Source organism: Myotis daubentonii, chromosome 17 (assembly GCF_963259705.1).
Source record: "Myotis daubentonii chromosome 17, mMyoDau2.1, whole genome shotgun sequence".
Taxonomy (NCBI): domain Eukaryota; kingdom Metazoa; phylum Chordata; class Mammalia; order Chiroptera; family Vespertilionidae; genus Myotis; species Myotis daubentonii.
This window is the reverse complement of record NC_081856.1, coordinates 38851610-38868847: the sequence shown is the minus strand read 5'-3', so window position 1 is coordinate 38868847 and position 17238 is coordinate 38851610.

Sequence of the window (17238 nt, the reverse complement as noted above, 5' to 3'; positions counted from 1 at the left end):
AAAGAAATATTTTGACATTAAAGGAGATTTATAAGATTAAAATTAGCTATGAGTTTATAAGTCCTCATGCATCATTTTCATCTTTTTCTAAATTGTTGTCAAGTCCTATGCGAGTGGCCTACCAGCTCCACTGTTGGTACCTCCGACTCATGTCCTCTTTGACCCTCTGTTGAATCCACAGGAACAAAGGCTGGAGGGCTATCAGGCTGCCATGGCCCTATGTATTAGGATTTAGAGGGTCTTCTACTGCTCTGTACTTAAGAAATCTGTACTGCTTGGTGTTCTATGATTTCAATAACTCACAATTTCTAGAAATTACTCCAATCAAAGGGAGACCCAGCTTCCTGTCTGGTCTGACCATCCCTATCAACAACTGTCCACTTGTGCTGGAACGTCTTGGATACCGATTTCACAGTGCCTCCCAGCCTTTGACACCAAAGGAGTTCTGCTCACCGTCCGAGCCAGGGGGCTAGAATTTGTTCCTTCAACCTCTGTGCTAGGGGTCAGGATCAGATTTCAGTCTCCCTTCACTTTTATCTGGCTGATATCATAGGAAAATTCTCCCTCCGTCTCTGGCTCTTCCTCCATCCCCACTTCACACGTGGGAAGCCAGGGACTCTTCTCCATCTTTCAGTCAAATGCCCTCCAAGCAGGAAGCCCGTGCAGCAGCCGTCAGGACACTGTTGCCACAGCCCCTGGAACTGACGGTCAATGCTGTCCCCTTGCTGTAGGCTGTGGTAGGTGGCCAGCTCCCCTTTCTCCCTCTTCTCATGACCTCAGTTCTCTCTCAGTCCCTATGTGCATGTGGCTGGCCCTGCATGCTCATTTATATAAAGTCCCTATGAGATCCATTTTTTTTTCACAGTTGTAACCATGTGGGTGACTAAACTATATTTATGATTTAGCATAACTTTTTAAAAGTTCACATTCTCCATTAAGTTATATATATATATATATATGTGTGTATATATATATATATACACATACATACATACATACATACACACACACACACATTATTGATTTCAGAGAGGAAGGGAGGAGAGAGAAATCTCAGTGATGAGAGGGAATCATTGATTGGCTGCCTCCTGCATGCCCCTCACCGCGGATTGAGCCCACAACCCGGGCATGTACCCTGAACGAGAATGGAACCCTGACTTCCTGGTTTATAGGTCCGTGCTCAACCACTGAGCCACACCGGTTGGACCATAAGTTCATTTTAATGATTGTATAATAGTATGTCCATTTAAAATAAACATTTGCATAACCATTTCCCTATTGCTAAGTCATAGATTATTCCCTTTCCTTACGTGGCTAACTAATGGTAGAGCACAAAACCTACAGTCAGAGGCCTGCTGCACTGTGGGAAGTTACTCAAGCACTTTGCACCTTGGTTTCCTTATCTGTAAAATGAGAAGAGGGCGTGTGAGGATTAAATTAGTGTGTAAAGCATCTAAAATGTTCCTGTAACAGAAGAAGTACTATATGAGTGTTGGCTGGTGTGACTTTTTTTTCCCCACTTTTACTACATAGAAAATATTCAGTGAATACCTCCATAGATTTTTTGCTTTTAAAAACTTATTTTTTATGAGTATGATTATGGTGGAACACCTATTACATATTAAGCATCAAATATGTGCCAGACATGTCACTAGATATTTGCAATTATTATCCCCAATCCTCATAAATTCTCCACAAACATTTGTAGTGAGGTAATTGAGAGTCTGAGCGCCTAAGTAACTTGCCAAACACTGAATGAATAGTAATTATATAAAGAATAATGAATTCTGTAGTAAGGGCTGCCATTTTTAAGGCAATCTCCAGAGGTTCTTTTCAGATAAAATAACAAAAAAGTGATGTAAAACATTATCTTGCTACTGAGGAAAACTGTAGTCCCTTTTCTGACTCTTTAAATATGTCAGGGTATTTATACACAACAAAATAGAGACATATCTATTTTTCACCATGTAAAACAAAAATTTTCCTTCTTTAAAATTCTGGGTTTTATTTTATATTTTATATTGGATGAGAGAACTAAAAGTGAATTATCATGACTACCTTCTCTGTGTACCTTCAAAAATTTTCTACTTTAACAAGTTGGGGGATTTATTTTATTTCATAGCTTCAACAGATTTGATGCATGGAGCAACCAAAGGTTTTGCTTTGGACAGATTGATCCCTAAGAATTACTGGCAAGTTTTCTTAGATAAACATCAAGATTTTGAAAATGAATGTACGTTGTCTGTGGACACACATGAAATGAGAACTTCATAGGACCTTAGAGCCTACCTCCCTCCCTCCTTCCCTCCCTCCCTCCCTCCCTCCCTCCCTCCCTCCCTCCCTCCCTTCCTTCCTCCTTCCTAAACATGTATGAAATGCCCACTATGTGCAAGTACTTGCACTGGAATTTAAAAGGAAACAAGGTAAACAAGAAATAGTCTCACTTTTGATAAGACAGAAGTGAACCTACAGTTCAAGAAAGATGATGAGATTGTGTTATAATGGAAGCACTGCGGACGGAAACCAAGCCCAGCCTTGTTACAACCATGACCTTTGTTCATGGCTTGAAAGAATCACAAGGGAAGAGAAAGCTTCCAAACCACACTAGGGACTCCCACATTTGTCCCCAAACAGTGAACTGTGTTATGAAATGAGAGCACAAACTAAACAAAGTATAGACGACCCCCCCCCCACACACACACACACACTGCCTAGCAGTGCATATTTTCGTGGGGAATACATGTATATAAATGTCTACTGTACAATGTAGTGAATGATGATAAAGACATATCCCAGTCTCAGTGATGTCACTGTTCCTCACTTGGAAAAACTTCATCGTTTGCCAAATATCAATTCTTCATCAAGAACACATCTTTATTTTGTCTTCTGTTATCCAAATGTATGATAGAAAAGTTGGTTACCATTCCTCACTAACTTGAACACAACTCTATAGCTATAAATAGGGCAACACATTAATTTTAGAATTTAAGATTCCGGGGATGGAAACTAATATCTATCTACACATTGTGACTCTACTGGGAATGATCATTTCAGATTTGGATCATGAAGACAACTTGGATCTAAGTGATATAGAATAATAATTTTGTATTCAAATTTTCTGTGCATTATATAAATAAATTTAAACATATATAAAATGTATATAAATATATATTTATATATAAATATGTAAAACTTAGCAGAGGAATTTGCCTACTTGGTCTCTCTATACTGAATCATTTCCATGGAATCACTGTGTTAACATCAATGAATGAATGATTCTTTTGAGTATCTACAATGCTTACTGCATTCTTCCAAATATTCTGAGCAAATTCAAAGTCTAGGTTTTAGTCTAACTTGATAGATTATAAGTGTATTTGGAGTTTGGTATAGGTTATCAATCCTCTGATACGCTGTGGATGCAATATATACATATATATGTATACACACACACACACACACACATATATATATATATATATATATACACACACACACACACACATATCTATATAATGTATCTGTAACATATATGGAGAGAGAGACAGGATATATATGTTTTTATATTTTAAATAATTTTTATTTATAGAAGTTGATTTTAGAAATATATCTGATCTATGAAATTGTGTCTATTTCTGTACATGCTTTTTTCAACATCAATGCCTAATAAAATGTTTATTCAATATTTTAGAATTCATCAATAAATAATTTTCTGACCAAATGTCAACCCAAAGTGATAGCAATAAACCAAGTCACCTAGCCCATTTTAAAAAATATTATTGGAAATTGAAAACATTCTGGGGAAAATATGGAAGAATGCTTGGTAGACCCTTAATGTGCAATTTTAAAACTGAGCTTAATCCTGACATCATTAAAGTGACAAGCATTTGATTGCATAGGAAATCTTGCTTGCCTACAATGAAGTTGGGGAAGACTTCATTATTTTACAAATGGTACAAAATGAACAAAGCTGGAAGACATTGCTATGTCACTACCAAAGCCCAAAAGAGAATCTCTTCTCCTAATGGACTTTCTTTTCTATTTCTCTGGGACTGTCCAAGGACACTAGTCTCACATTCCTTCATGGATATTATTTTTCAAATTTTCACTTGAAATATTGGAAGATTTAAAACTAGCCCAGAAAAAAAAAACTTTTATTCCCAGTACCATTTTAGTAGTTTATTCCTTGTTAAATATAGAAACCTATCAAAAAGAAAATCCAGTGGTGGCTATATTTTATAATCTCAAAAGAGATTGCAACATTTTTTATAAGCAGCATTCTGACCTATCCAGAAATATGCTTAGACCTAATGAGAGTACTGGCCTGTTTTTAGAGCTTACATTTCTGTTCATTTTGTTATTTGCAGATATTAAAGGAGGAAATCAACCTCTCATGAGTTAGCGTGTTTTCATAGGTGGCTGTACTGCTTCCCTGCATATCCCCCCTGAGCAGTTCAACCTTAATCTCTGGGCAGAGAACCAAGGTCTCCTGCTGTTGAGCAGCAACCTGCAGGTCTGATTAAAGAATGGTCTGACAGCCGGGCTGGTGTGGTTCAGTGGTTGAGCATTGACCTATGAACCAGGAGGTCATGGTTTGATTCCCGGATTGCATGCTCAGTCCCCAGTGGCAGGTGTGCAGGAGGCAGCTGATCAATGATCCTCTCTCATCACTGATGTTTCTATCTCTCTCTCCCTTCGCCCTTCCTCTCTAAAATCAATAAAAATACATTTAAGAAAAGAAAGGGTCTGACAGCTCCCATTGAGATTTCTATTCATTTCCCTTCAGCCTCCACGTTGGTGGATGTAGGTGAAAAAGTGTGATGGTGAAGAAGGATTCTGTTTTGGGGAACATGGCAAAACATTATCGAATGATCAGAGGCCCGAGAGAAATACCATGAGGCATTGTTTCTCCTGCTCAGAAAATAAATGTGAACCTTGATTTAATGTAACAGGCAGTAGGAGTTTTTGGAGCAGAGGAGGCTGTGTTTACAAAAAAAAAGAACCTAGACTGCTTGATGATTGCAAGGACTGGGAATTTAAATGAACTTTGCCACTATTGCCAGTTTCGGGAGAGAAAGACGTCCCCGGTGGAGCACAGATGGCATGTTTGAACAAGAAGCTAATTATGCCAAGGGGTTAGTATGCCTGAGAGCAGTGCCTATTGATCTGTGAGTAGGACGGCAAGAGAACTATGAATATTGATCCGGGAGTAGGACGCAGGAGAGCTAGCTAGGAAAGAATGCACAGCTCTCTCGAAAGTATCTGAGAGAATCAAAGCAACTTGCAGTACACATTTAATATTGGAATTACTTTAATTCCCCTGGTCTCTCCTATGCTCTGTCTTAAAATAACCAGAAGAAACCCCATCTGTTTAAAATGCTGCACACAAAATTAAAAACAGGGAACATCAGAAACCAGTGTTATTTAAGAAATATTTGCAGGCAGAATTAAGAAAAAAATATGCAGGAAGCACAGGAATAGCAAGAAAAGAAAATCTGAAAACAGTTAAGGCCAGATTTGCTTCAGGAGCAAAATTAATCTGTGATCCTCTAAGTGTGGCTTTCACAGGGCTTGGTTCCCTTAAATGACAGCCTCTATTTTGGGAAGCATGGGCCAGTTTTGAGTCTGCCTTCTCAGTACCTGATGGAGATTCAGAATACAAAAGGTAAAAAGAGCCTTTTTTTAAAACTCTACCATCTCTACCCAAATCTCTGACATTTCCATGCAGCAATGTGAGGCTTTCTTTTTCTATCAACAAACCTTACATGGAGGGCATAAACTTTAATTGTATAAAATACTGGCTTTCTTGAAACTAAGGTTCCCTAAAGGCCATCAGCATTTTTAGATTTCTCACCGTTAGTTAATTAACATTCATTTAGCAATTATGGGTATATGGAGTAATATGAAATAAATTAAAAATGCAAGTTTTAATCACATATACAGTAAAATCTAAGTGGAGAAATCACCCCTGACCCACAAAAATTAATCTTAAAAATTAATTTGATATTTAATCAGTTGCTGTAAAGTAATGACTGGCACATTTGAATTTAATTCTGCCATCTTGCTATTTGCTTTCTGTTTGTCTGATTGCTTTTTGTTTCTTTTTGGTTTTGCCTTCTTTTTGATGTATCAAGTTTTGCATTTTATTAATTCATTATAGCTAGATTAGATTGCTGGTTATACATTCTTTTATTACCTTTCTGTTATAACCCTAGTGGTAATACATATATCCCTGACTTTTTAGAATCTATTACAAATGCATACTTTTACCCTTTTCCAACAGGGACATCAGTATATTTTTACTCAATTACCCTTCTCACTTTTTTGCGGTATTTTGTTAAGTACCTTAACTCTACATTTATTTAAACCCACAAGTCATTATTACTATGGTTTTATGGGGTTAATATCTTATATAATAAAAGGCTAATATGCAAATTGACCCTAACATCGAATGACTGGTCACTATGATGTGGACTAACCACCAAGGGGCAGACGCTCAATGCAGAAGCGGCCCCCTGGTGGTCAGTGTGCTCCCAAAGGGAGAATGCCGCTCAGCCACAAGCCGGGCTGATGGCTGTGAGCGCAGCGGCAGTGGCAGAAGCCTCTCCTGCCTCTGTGGCAGTGCTAAGGATGCCCTGGGCTGCCAGAGGGATGTCTGACTGCCAGCTTAGGCCCGCTCCCCCGAGGAGCAGGCCTAAGCTGGCAGGTGGACATCCCCCAAGGGCTCCCAGGCTGCCAGAGGGATATCTGACTGCCAGCTTAGGTCCAGTCCCCCGAGGAGCAGGCCTAAGCCGGCAAGTGGACATCCCCCGAGGGGTCCCGGACTGTGAGAGAGTGCAGGCTGGGATGAGAGATCTCCTAAGTGCACGACTTTTTGTACACCGGACCTCTAGTTCGTTTATATTTTCACACAGATTTATCCTTTATGGTGCTCTTCACACATTTAAATTTTGCGTCTATAACTAGAATGTGAGCCCTTATGTGACCTTTGTCTTCTTATAATATTACCCCTATCTGTCTCCTTAGTCTCATCACTAATGCCCTGAACAACTGAGGTTCCCACCATGTCAAACACTTATCCCCACCTCCTGGCTCATCGTATGATTTTAACAGGCTGTCTGCTATTTGGTGTCTGCAGACGGTACTCTTCCTTTCCAGCCCCATCTCTGTTGGTTGTCTAAGCCGTACTCTGTCTTCAAGATTATCTCAGATATCTCTTCCTCAAAAACAGGGTATTCCGTGTCCTGGTCAGATCTTGATTGCATGTTGCTCCGTGACATGAATTTGACTGTCTGTGTACTGATTATAAGTTTACAGGACTCTCTGTCTACTAGACTATGGATTTGTTGATACCAGGACAACACTTTTTACCTCTGAATGTTCTGCCCTAAGATCTGTTCATGTTTCAGTGTTTTAGGGTGACTGTAACAAAGTACTGCAATGAGGTGGCTTAAACAACAGACATTTATTGTCCTATGGTTGTGGAGGCTAGAAGTTCAAACACAAAGTGTTAGCAGGGTGGCTCATTCTAAGGGCTGTGAGGGAAGATCTGTCTGTTCCATACCTTTCTACTTGGCTTGTGGAAGGTCATCTTCATGTTCACATGGTATTCCTTCTGTATGTATGATTTTCTTTCCAAATTACCCCTGTTTATAAGTAAACCAGTAATATTGGACTTGAGTCCACCCATAATTACCCCATTTTAGCTTGAAAAAGACCTTCTCCCCAAATAAGGTCACTTTCTGAAGTACTGAGGGTGAAGACTAGGAGGGACACAATTCAACCCATAAAAGCATGGAATAGGTATTTAATTGCTGCATGTAGAATGATTGGGGAATGAGGAATTTGTATCACTTTTGTGGACATAGAGTAGAGGTAATGATAATACAGCTTACCTTTCAGAGGTAAGCTGTATTTGGTGCCTATCATTTGTTTTATACATAAAAGTTCTAGATAATATATGAATTGACAAAAAGATTAGAAAAATGAAATAGATGTTTAGACCCCTGTAATTATAAAAATGATTTTAGACCATGACCAGGTAGCTCAGTTGGTTATAGCATCATTCCAATACACCAAGGTTGCAGGTTCAATCTCTGGTCAGGGCACATGCAAGAAGCATCCAATGAATGTATAAATAAGTGGAACAACAGCTCTCTCTCTCTTTCTCTCTCTCTCTCTCTCTCTCTCTCTCTCGCGCGCGCGCTTTCTCTTTCTCTCATTAATAAATTTAAAAATGATTTTAAAGCTTCGTTATATATATAAACTAAAAAGTTGTATTTGTAACACTTTAATTACATTCATCATGCTGAGAAATGTTTAAAAGTAATTAGTAATCCTAGAAGTATTTATTTCTCACTAAATATATTTTTCTAAACATTCAGAAATAAGCGATTTTTTAAAATAGAAAAGTTTGAATATAGTCACCATGGGGAGCTACATGTCACTGTAATTAGTAACTTAAAGAGCAGATGTCAGTATTTGGAACATTATAAGCATTGATGGAAACTAAATTTATAAAACAAGAAAATCAGGAATAGCGGTGCAGTAAGAGTAACTTAGATTTGAAGAAATTCATTTACTTGACATTTGTAGAACCTTTTACCCAACAACAGCATAATGCACATTATTTACAAGTACACATAGAACAGTTGCCAAGATAGACCATATTCTGGGTCATCAAATAAGTCTCAAAAAATTCAGAAGAATTTAAAGTATGTTCTTTGATCACAATGAAATTAAATTTATAACAGAAACATTCCTAAAAATTTTTCTAAATATTTATACATAACACCCTACAAAATAACTCATGAATGAAAAAAATAAAAAAGGAAATTGCAAAGTATTTAAACTGAAGATGAAAACACCAAACATCAAAATTTATGCGGTGCTAATAAGGTGGAAAGGGGAACATATATAGAACTAAATATTTTTTTTTTACAAAAAGAATGAAATTCTCAAATTAATGGCCTCAGCTTCCACCCTGAGAAATAAAAAAAAGAACAAGTTAAACCCAAAGTAAGCTGAAAAAAATAAAATTATAAAAGTCAGACTGAAAATCTAGGAAACAGGAACAAAAAAATCAATGGAGAAAATCAGTGAAAGCTAAAGCTAGTTCTTTGAGCAGATCAATAAGCTTGATAAACCTCTAAGTAGACTGATCAGATAATCAGAAGAGAGGGAAGACACAAATGATCAAGACAGAAATGGAAGTGATGACATCACTCCAGACTCCCAACAGCTGCCGTTAAGCTACAGCCATGCACCCAGTTGGCCAAACCTGTGAATTAAGAAAAGAATATCGTTGGAAACTGGTCTTGCCCATCCTGACCTCTGTAGACAAGGTTTGAGCTTGCATTTTTCTAGTGACCCCATCATATTCTCAACCACCTCTCTATTTATCGGACTCCTACCCTAGACAGAGCGTTGGCAGCCAGGTGCTGGAAAATATAAATGTGTAAAATACTCTAGATTGTGTAAGGCATAATGGGTAGAATAAGAATAAGCGAGAGCAGAGCCAGCAAGCACCCCCTGGGTGTTCTCTGGGCACAGGCTGGTCGCCCCTCTGGAAGGAAAGACCTGCCAGACAGAGCAGAAGGCAGCAGCGGGACCTCTTTCCTGCCTGTCACCTCTCATTTACTTTTTCTGACTATTCCTCAGATTATCTTTTATTTTTATTTATTTATTTGAAAGACTAAATGTTTTATTTAGGCTTTTTTAGCAGCTGTTCATAAGTTTTCGTCACCTGTATTTCCTCTTCAAGGAATTGAATTTTTAGATTATTTGCCCATTTTTGTTATTTTTTTATTGGTTTTGCTTCAAAAGAATCATAAAAATACATTGTATAATTGGAATTTTAACCCTTTGAGTGTAATATATGCATCACACATATTTTTCCGAAGATGACATTTATCTTTTATTCATTCTTATAGTGTGTTTTACTGTTACATATTTTAGTTACCTGTGTCATATGTTTCCTTTTTCTTAGTTTCCCACTTAATAAAGAAAAAAGTACCTGAAATTTGACATATACAATCTACTAAATTTTCTTTTCACAGCCTATTGCTACTGTAAGCTTAAATTCTCTAATCCATCTGGAATATATTTTTACATATGATATGAGATAAGATCTCTGTTTTCTTCTAGATTAAATGCCAGTTATGCTACTACTTTTATTAAATAAACCATCATATTTCCTGCAAAATTGAAATGCCAACTTTGCTATACACTGAACTTCCATATATAGTTAAGAATATACTTTAGGACCCTATTCTTCCACCAATATTTGTGTTTATTCCAGTACTGATACTATGCTGTTAAGTTTATAGTGAATTTTCAATGTGTTAATACTTAAGTTTCCCAATAATTTTTCAATTAATTTTCTTGGTTAGTTTAGATTTCCTAGGTATATGATTAAATCATCTGCAAATAAAAATTTTATTTCTCCTTTTCCAGTGATTAAAACTTTTAAAAAATCTTATTGCATTTTCTAGAATCACCTATTAAAACATAAGGATAATTTTGGGTATTCCTGTCTTATTCCTGATTTTAATGGAAATGGCTTTATCATTCATTCTGTGGTACAATATTTGCTTTAGGTTTTAGCAAACAGCCTTTATTATGTTTAAACATTTGCTTATATTCTTTATAATTCAGTATACAAATTCATACATATATGTATTGAAATTCACACAAAGGTATTGAGTAAAGCATTATAAATACATTAATCAACCAAATTATAAATACACTAATCAACCAAAAATAATCATGGGCGATATTATATTCTTAATATACTCAGCATTTTCATTTGCAATATCTTCTAAATTTTAGTAAGACCTTTGTACTATCAACTTATATAAATATGAAATCTCTCTCCATAATTTGTAGCTGTACTTCATTATGTTAATAATTATTATATATTTTTAATGTTGACTTAAATTTGTATTCTAGGAATGAACCCTATATGGTCATATTAAATTAATCTCAACTTTTTGCTGAATTTAATTTGTGAATATTAGAATTTTTACATATCTATAAGTGGATTTGATCCCTATTTTTTTCCATACTAACTTTAACATATTTGTATTAGGTTTATGCTTTACAACAATTTTATTATTCTAAAGTAGTTTTAATGCCAAAAGAAGTTTAGTGTCTTTAAAGGTCAGGTCAAACAGCTTTAAAATCTGGCTTATACCTTTCTCAAATGGTGACTTTACAATTACCTTTGTAAGTTTTTTACTGGTGATTGATCCATTTAGATGCTCTGTTCCTTCTTGGGTCCCTTTTTTTGTAATGTTTTAGTTGGAAATAATTTTTCTAGATCCTTATATTTTCTGCCATATATTCTTCTAAAGTTATAGAAAGTTGCAAAAATAATCCCTCACAATTCTAAAATTTCTTCTATATCTGTGATTACATGTTTTCTCAATCTGAATGGTGAAAAAATTTTGCTTTCTTTCATATTTTCTTATCTGATTGCATTGTTTCAACTATTTGATTTTACATTTCAAACTACCAGCTTTTAGATTCATTTATTCTTTCTACTACCTTTTGCTTGTTTTGACATTTCAGTCTTTGCAAGTGTTAAAATAATTACCTTTAGATTGACAATAACACTCTTAGTCCAAGACTGGCTTTTAGACCTAAAATGTTGATGTGTCCCTAGAAAAGAAAAGATTAAAGGAAGCTGAAATATCCCAAAGAGGGCGGTAAATGACTCAAAGGCACGTGTAGGCCTGTTGGCTATGTGAACGCTCAGTACCTTTATGTAGCTGCCTATGATGTCATTGGATTGTTTCACTCAATGAAAGTTGAAATTGAGGAGCATAGACAAAGGAAATCTCTAGCCATTGGTAGTAAAAAGAAACACATACCTGATGACTTTAGGCATGACTGAGGTAAAGTCAGAATCCCTTGCTCTAGAACAGCGGTTCTCAACCTGTGGGTCGCGACCCCTTTGAGGGTCGAACGACCCTTTCACAGGGGTCGCCTAAGACCATCGGAAAACACATATAAAATTATATACTGTTTTTGTGATTAATCGCTATGCTTTAATTATGTTCAATTTGTAACAATGAAAATACATCCTGCATATCAGATATTTGCATTACGATTCATAACAGTAGCAAAATTACAGTTATGAAGTAGCAACGAAAATAATTTTATGGTTGGGAGTCACCACAACATGAGGAACTGTATTAAAGGGTCGCGGCATTAGGAAGGTTGAGAACCACTGCTCTAGAGAATCTTGTCTCTTTTTTCTCTTGCTTTACTCTCAGCAGTATTTTGACAGAATTCATTCTAACCATCACTACTATTTACATTAAACTTATGGCAACACTGTGATAATCTGGAAAAAAATGCCCCACCCCAATGATATATTCACTTCTTAATCGCTGGAACCTGTGAATATAACCTTAGATGTCAAATCAGTAAATGCTACTTTGTTCGGAAACAGGGTCTTCACAGATGTGACTAAGGATTTGAGATGAGATCATCTTGGGCCCTAAATGCTATCACAAGTGTTTTTATGAGAGAGAGGCAGATATCTCTCTCTCTCTCTCTCACCAGAAAGTGAAGAAAGAGGCAGAGGCTGAAGTGAGGCAACCACAAACCAATGAACACCAAGAACACTTGCAGGCAAGAAACAGATTCTCCCACTGGAGTGTAGACACCTTGATTTCAGACTCTCGCCTTCAGAATTTTGAGAAAACAAATTTCTCTTGTTTTAAGCCACCAAGTGTGTGGTAATGACTTATTATGTCAGCCCTAGGAAACTACTTACACTGCTTTATGTATTAAACATGTCCAGGAGAAACCTTTGGAGTCTATTATAGTCATAGTTATCATTTAGATCAGTAAGAAATGGAATTCTTGTTAAATTCACAAAGATTTGTTTTAAACAGTCATCTTTCAGCAAGACAAAGGAAGGCCAAAGTCAAGCATTAAAAATTATGATGCAAATCCTGAATCCTAGGGTACTTCATCTCAACTGCATATTGATTATCAACCCACAGAGTCCATTTTTATTGAAATCCATTAATGGATGGAGAGACATTTTATGAGTCTCACTGATTTTAATTTATTTTATACATCCATGAGTTAAAGTAGCGACTGATTGGAGAGAACCCACAATTAAACTAACTCCCATCTTTTGGACCCCAGTCTCAGAAACCTAGCTCTGCTAAATATTTTCTCCTTAATCTGTCTCAGCTTTCTATTTTCACTCCATGTTTCTGTCTTCTTCATCTTTCACCTGAGTTATAATTCCGTCTCTCCTCTGAATCTTTGACTCCTGTCTCCAAGATGCAGAGATAAGCTTTCTAACATAGACATCCCCAGCATGCCAACCCGCATCTATGAGGCCTAGAGCCAACTCCGACTGGCTAACAAGTGCTGATGACATGCATCTCTTCCCAGCAGAGTTTAGTGATTTCAATTTGGTAGTTTGAAATCAGGCAAAGCAAGAGTATTTACATCTGGAAATTGACAAATGCTACAAATCAGGCTTTTAAATAGATGTATTTTTTATTGATTTCAGAAAGGAGGAGGGAGGGAGAGAGAGAAACCTCATGAGAGAATCATTGATCGGCTGCCTCCTGCATGCCCTCTCCTAGGGATCGAGCCCACAACCCCAGGCATGTGCCCTAACTAGGAATCAAACTGTGACTTCTTGGTCCATAGGTCTACATACACTCAACCACTGAGCCACACCATCCGGGCCAGGCTTTTTTCTCTTATTTAGAGAGCAACTTTACCAGCATAATGCCTATATTTTCAAAGTTGGGTATTTCCCATTGCCTCAAGTTCAAGCTCTGTAGTATATAATCTGGCTTCAACCTTCCTTCCTTGCTCCATATCCCACTCTTCTCCATGATCTTTATATCATAATTTCCAGCCACACAAAGCTGCTCACGGCTCCCACGTTATACTAAATTATTTCCATATCTGTAACCTAGAATGTGCCTGTCTCAATACCAAGAATCCTGTTTCTCAAGAGCCCAATCTACTTTGCTGAAAGTCAGTAATTATGAATGCTCTTTCTGTCAAGTCTTCCCCAAAACTCCCTACTCTGTGCCTACTCTGGGCTCCAATACCAGTATTTCCCCTTCCCATGACATTGAACAACTATCTCATAAACATTTATTGAGTGCCCTCTAGGCAATGGCAATATAGTATCATCTGTTCCAAATTTGTTGTAAGTTTCTTCTATGCAAAGACTGTTTATTTATCATTTTGATTCCCCAGATTGCCCCTCCATGCTAAGTATAGAACTCTATCCATTATATTTGTGATATGCAATAAAAGTTTGTTAAATTTACTAAAAATGTTTTATGTTTCCAGTACAATTCAACATCTTATTTAATAATTTATTTATTTTTTTTTATTGCTTAAAGTATTACAAAGGGTATTACATATGTATCCATTTTATCCCCCCGCCCTAGACAGTCCCCTAGCCTCCCCTATCCCCCAGTGTCTTATGTCCATTGGTTATGCTTATATGCATGCATACAAGTCCTTTAGTTGATCTCTTACCCCCCTACCTCCTGCCCCCCAACCCTCCCCGGCCTTCCCGCTGCAGTTTGACAATCTGTTTGAGGCAGCTCTGCCTCTGTATCTATTATTGTTCAAAAGTTTATAATGGTCTCTATTGTCCATGAATGAGTGAGATCATGTGGTATTTTTCCTTTATTGACTGGCTTATTTCACTTAGCATAATGCTCTCCAGTTCCATCCATGACGTTGCAAATGGTAAGAGTTCCTTCCTTTTTACAGCAGCATAGTATTCCATCGTGTAGATGTACCACAGTTTTCTAATCCATTCATCTACTGATGGGCACTTAGGCTGTTTCCAGATCTTAGCTATGGTGAATTGTGCTGCTATGAACATAGGGGTGCATATATCCTTTCTGATTGGTGTTTCTGGTTTCTTGGGATATATTCCTAGAAGTGGGATCACAGGGTCAAATGGGAGTTCCATTTTCAGTTTTTTAAGGAAACTCCATACTGTCTTCCATAGTGGCTGCACCAGTCTGCATTCCCACCAGCAGTGCACAAGTGTTCCTTTTTCTCCACATCCTCTCCAGCACTTGTCGTTTGTTGATTTGTTGATGATAGCCAGTCTGACAGGTGTGAGATGGTACCTCATTGCTGTTTTGATTTGCATCTCTCGGATGATTAGTGACTTTGAGCATGTTTTCATATGTCTCTTGGCTTTCTGGATGTCCTCTTTTGAAAGGTGTCTATTTAGGTCCTTTGCCCATTTTTTGATTGGATTGTTTATCTTTCTTTTGTTAAGTTGTATGAGTTCCCTATAAATTTTGGAGATTAGGCCCTTATCAGATATGTCATTGGCAAATATGTTTTCCCACACAGTGGGTTTTCTCGTTGTTTTGTTGATGGTTTCTTTTGCTGTGCAGAAGCTTTTTATTTTGATGTAGTCCCATTTGTTCATTTTTTCTTTAGTTTCAAGTGCCCTAGGAGCTGTATCAGTGAAGAAATTGCTTCGGCATATGTCTGAGATTTTCTTGCCTTTGGATTCTTCTAGAATTTTTATGGTTTCCCGTCGTACATTTAAGTCCTTTATCCATTTTGAGTTTATTTTTGTGTATGGTGTAAGTTGGTGGTCTAGTTTCATTTTCTTGCATATATCTGTCCAATTTTCCCAGCACCATTTATTGAAGAGACTATCTTGGCTCCATTGTATGTTCTTGCCTCCTTTGTCAAATATTAATTGAGCATATTGGTTCGGGCCGATTTCTGGGGTCTCTATTCTATTCCATTGATCTATATGCCTATTCTTGTGCCAGTACCAGGCAGTTTTGAGAACAGTGGCTTTGTAATACAACTTGATATCTGGTATTGAGATCCCACCTACTTTGTTCTTTTTCAGGATTGCTGCAGCTATTCGGGGTCTTTTTTTATTCCAGATGAATTTTTGGAGAGTTCGTTCTAGTTATTTAATAATTTAATGTTTAACAGTATTGCTGGTAGTGAGGCTGGAATGAACGCCATATATATATATTTTTTTTCTAACAAAATAGAAGAAAATGTCTACCTTATGGCCCATTTGTCTTCAAGGACGGAGGAGTACTTCTGGATAGTTAATTCCTTGTTCTCAGATTAATTTGTAACCTGCCATTATAACATTATGTGACTAAATGCTGTGAACCTCTTTTGAGGACAGTAAGACTACTTTTAGGAGCAGGTTTGAGAATCCATGGTTTTGCCTGGGTTTGGAGGATATTAACTGTGCTAGATGCCACATCTTTCCTATGACTCATTCCTCACAGCAGGCAGGAAGAATGACTATTTCTATTCCTAAATTCCCAAAGAGGAAAGTAAGGCAAAAGAAGACGGCGGTTTGTTCACATTTAGCATGAAATGTGATCACATAGGCACCAACACAAGGCAACCAGACAGCATTTTAATTGCTCATCTAACCTCCAGAAAGAGTCACCATCTGTTGAAATTCTGAAGATTAAAAGATATAAAACCTGACAGAAAACTGAAAACCTGTAATAAGCCATAGAGCCAAGTCACAAATCTTGGAAAACATCCATAGTAAAATGTAATTGATCTGCAAATAAGAAAAGAATAACAGCACTGTTGAAAAGATAGGCTGAGAAGCATCTATATGGGCATAGAACACAAAATGAAATAGTGTTTTAACCTTTGAAAGATAGTCAAAGATCGAAAGCCTTATTATCTGTGGACTAGATAATGCCCCTCCCATCTTCCCCCAAATCAAACCTTGTCCCTGAACAACCTGTATTTTTATCAAGGAGATGAGTTTCAATCAAATTATCTAGGGCTAGATGGCATTTGGCCACTGTTACAGGCATGCTGTTCACTTCTGGAAAGGTCAAAGTTTTGCCACAGACTTGTTGTTAATTTATTATATATTTTTAGAATCTCATTTTTAAGGAAAATATTAAAATCTAAAACCGAACTTTTAGTCCCTCGTGTACTTCCAGGTGCATGACATAGTTGTCAAAGTGTTTAAAGTGTACTAGTGAAACAGATACTACGGTGTTGACCTTATCACAAAGCTTTTATTTTTATCCTCCATGAAATCATGATTGATTATACAGTAATTAGATGTAGGTGAAATTTCAACTGAACCCTTGCTTTAACTATAATTGCCACTCAATAAATATTTGCCAATAGTAGTAGCTAATGCTCATTGCAGCAGTGTAAGAGTTTTATGTTACTCATTCCTTTAATTCTCATCACAGTTCT